The sequence below is a fragment of the Scyliorhinus torazame genome, chromosome 8 (assembly GCF_047496885.1).
Source record: "Scyliorhinus torazame isolate Kashiwa2021f chromosome 8, sScyTor2.1, whole genome shotgun sequence".
Classification (NCBI taxonomy): Eukaryota; Metazoa; Chordata; class Chondrichthyes; order Carcharhiniformes; family Scyliorhinidae; genus Scyliorhinus; species Scyliorhinus torazame.
In genome coordinates, this window is record NC_092714.1 from 204,950,237 (window position 1) to 204,953,899 (window position 3,663).

Below are 3,663 nucleotides of genomic sequence, written 5' to 3' on the forward strand. Positions count from 1 at the left end.
GGTGTGGAGGTAATAAACAAGTTTAGGGAGTTAGGCTGGAAGTTAAAAGCCAGGACAGACAGAGTTGTCATCTCTGGTTTGTTGCCGGTGCCACGTGATAGCGAGGCTAGGAATAGGGAGAGAGTGCAGTTGAACACGTGGCTGCAGGAATGGTGTAGGAGGGAGGGCTTCAGGTATTTGGATAATTGGAGCGCATTCTGGGGAAGGTGGGACCTGTACAAGCAGGACGGGTTGCATCTGAACCAGAGGAGCACCAATATCCTGGGAGGGAGGTTTTCTAGTACTCTTCGGGAGGGTTTAAACTAATTTGGCAGGGGAATGGGAACCGGATTTGTAGTCCAGCAACTAAGGTAGCCGATATTCAGGACGCCAAAGCGTGTAATGAGGCAGTGGGGAAGGGAACACTGACAAAGGAGAGTACTTGCAGGCACGGAGAGGGGTTGAAGTGTGTATACTTCAACGCAAGAAGCATCAGGAATAAGGTGGGTGAACTTAAGGCATGGATCGGTACTTGGGACTACGATGTGGTGGCCATCACGGAAACTTGGATAGAAGAGGGGCAGAAATGGTTGTTGGAGGTCCCTGGTTATAGATGTTTCAATAAGATTAGGGAGGGTGGTAAAAGAGGTGGGGGGGTGGCATTATTAATTAGAGATAGTATAACAGCTGCAGAAAGGCAGTTCGAGGAGTATCAGCCTACTGAGGTAGTATGGGTTGAAGTCAGAAATAGGAAAGGAGCAGTCACCTTGTTAGGAGTTTTCTATAGGCCCCCCAATAGTAGCAGAGATGTGGAGGAACAGATTGGGAAACAGATTTTGGAAAGGTGCAGAAGCCATAGGGTAGTAGTCATGGGCGACTTTAACTTCCCAAATATTGAGTGGAAACTCTTTAGATCAAATAGTTTGGATGGGGTGGTGTTTGTGCAGTGTGTCCAGGAAGCTTTTCTAACGCAGTATGTAGATTGTCCGACCAGAGGAGGGGCAATATTGGATTTAGTACTGGGTAATGAGCCAGGGCAAGTGATAGATTTGTTAGTGGGGGAGCATTTTGGAGATAGTGACCACAATTCTGTGACTTTCACTTTAGTAATGGAGAGGGATAGGTACGTGCAACAGGGCAAGGTTTACAATTGGGGGAAGGGTAAATACGATGTTGTCAGACAAGAATTGAAGTGCATAAGTTGGGAACATAGGCTGGCAGGGAAGGACACAAATGAAATGTGGAACTTGTTCAAGGAACAGGTGCTACGTGTCCTTGATATGTATGTCCCTGTCAGGCAGGGAAGAGATGGTCGAGTGAGGGAACCATGGTTGACAAGAGAGGTTGAATGTCTTGTTAAGAGGAAAAAGGTGACTTATGTAAGGCTGAGGAAACAAGGTTCAGACAGGGCATTGGAGGGATACAAGATAGCCAGGAGGGAACTGAAGAAAGGGATTAGGAGAGCTAAGAGAGGGCATGAACAATCTTTGGCAGGTAGGATCAAGGAAAACCCCAAGGCCTTTTACACATATGTGAGAAATATGAGAATGACTAGAGCGAGGGTAGGTCCGATCAAGGACAGTAGCGGGAGATTGTGTATTGAGTCTGAAGAGATAGGAGAGGTCTTGAACGAGTACTTTTCTTCTGTATTTACAAATGAGAGGGGCGATATTGTTGGAGAGGACAGTGTGAAACAGATTGGTAAGCTCGAGGAAATACTTGTTAGGAAGGAAGATGTGTTGGGCATTTTGAAAAACTTGAGGATAGACAAGTCCCCCGGGCCTGACGGGATATATCCAAGGATTCTATGGGAAGCAAGAGATGAAATTGCAGAGCCGTTGGCAATGATCTTTTCGTCCTCACTGTCAACAGGGGTGGTACCAGGGGATTGGAGAGTGGCGAATGTCGTGCCCCTGTTTAAAAAAGGGACTCGGGATAACCCTGGGAATTACAGGCCAGTTAGTCTTACTTCGGTGGTAGGCAAAGTAATGGAAAGGGTACTGAAGGATAGGATTTCTGAGCATCTGGAAAGACACTGCTTGATTAGGGATAGTCAGCACGGATTTGTGAGGGGTAGGTCTTGCCTTACAAATCTTATTGAATTCTTTGAGGAGGTGACCAAGCATGTGGATGAAGGTAAAGCAGTGGATGTAGTGTACATGGATTTTAGTAAGGCATTTGATAAAGTTCCCCATGGTAGGCTTATGCAGAAAGTAAGGAGGCATGGGATAGTGGGAAATTTGGCCAGTTGGATAACGAACTGGCTAACCGATAGAAGTCAGAGAGTGGTGGTGGATGGCAAATATTCAGCCTGGATCCCAGTTACCAGTGGCGTACCGCAGGGATCAGTTCTGGGTCCTCTGCTGTTTGTGATTTTCATTAATGACTTGGATGAGGGAGTTGAAGGGTGGGTCAGTAAATTTGCAGATGATACGAAGATTGGTGGAGTTGTGGATAGTAAGGAGGGCTGTTGTCGGCTGCAAAGAGACATAGATAGGATGCAGAGCTGGGCTGAGAAGTGGCAGATGGAGTTTAACCCTGAAAAGTGTGAGGTTGTCCATTTTGGAAGGACAAATATGAATGCGGAATACAGGGTTAACGGTAGAGTTCTTGGCAATGTGGAGGAGCAGAGAGATCTTGGGGTCTATGTTCATACATCTTTGAAAGTTGCCACTCAAGTGGATAGAGCTGTGAAGAAGGCCTATGGTGTGCTCGCGTTCATTAACAGAGGGATTGAATTTAAGAGCCGTGAGGTGATGATGCAGCTGTACAAAACTTTGGTAAGGCCACATTTGGAGTACTGTGTACAGTTCTGGTCGCCTCATTTTAGGAAGGATGTGGAAGCTTTGGAAAAGGTGCAAAGAAGATTTACCAGGATGTTGCCTGGAATGGAGAGTAGGTCTTACGAGGAAAGGTTGAGGGTGCTAGGCCTTTTCTCATTAGAACGGAGAAGGATGAGGGGCGACTTGATAGAGGTTTATAAGATGATCAGGGGAATAGATAGAGTAGACAGTCAGAGACTTTTTCCCCGGGTGGAACAAACCATTACAAGGGGACATAAATTTAAGGTGAAAGGTGGAAGATATAGGAGGGATATCAGAGGTAGGTTCTTTACCCAGAGAGTAGTGGGGGCATGGAATGCACTGCCTGTGGAAGTAGTTGAGTCGGAAACATTAGGGACCTTCAAGCAGCTATTGGATAGGTACATGGATTACGGTTAAATGATATAGTGTAGATTTATTTGTTCTCAAGGGCAGCACGGTAGCATTGTGGATAGCACAATTGCTTCACAGCTCCAGGGTCCCAGGTTCGATTCCGGCTTGGGTCACTGACTGTGCGGAGTCTGCACGTCCTCCCCGTGTCTGCGTGGGTTTCCTCCGGGTGCTCCGGTTTCCTCCCACAATCCAAAGATGTGCAGGTTAGGTGAATTGGCCAATGATAAATTGCCCTTAATGTCCAAATTGCCCTTGGTGTTGGGTGAAGGTGTTGAGTTTGGGTAGGGTGCTCTTTCCAAGAGCCGGTGCGGACTCGGGGGGCCGAGTGGCCTCCTTCTGCACTGTGGATTCAATGATAATCTATGATTAATCTAGGACAAAGGTTCGGCACAACATCGTGGGCCGAAGGGCCTGTTCTGTGCTGTATTTTCTATGTTCTATGTTCTATGTACAACCAGCTGCCACCTTC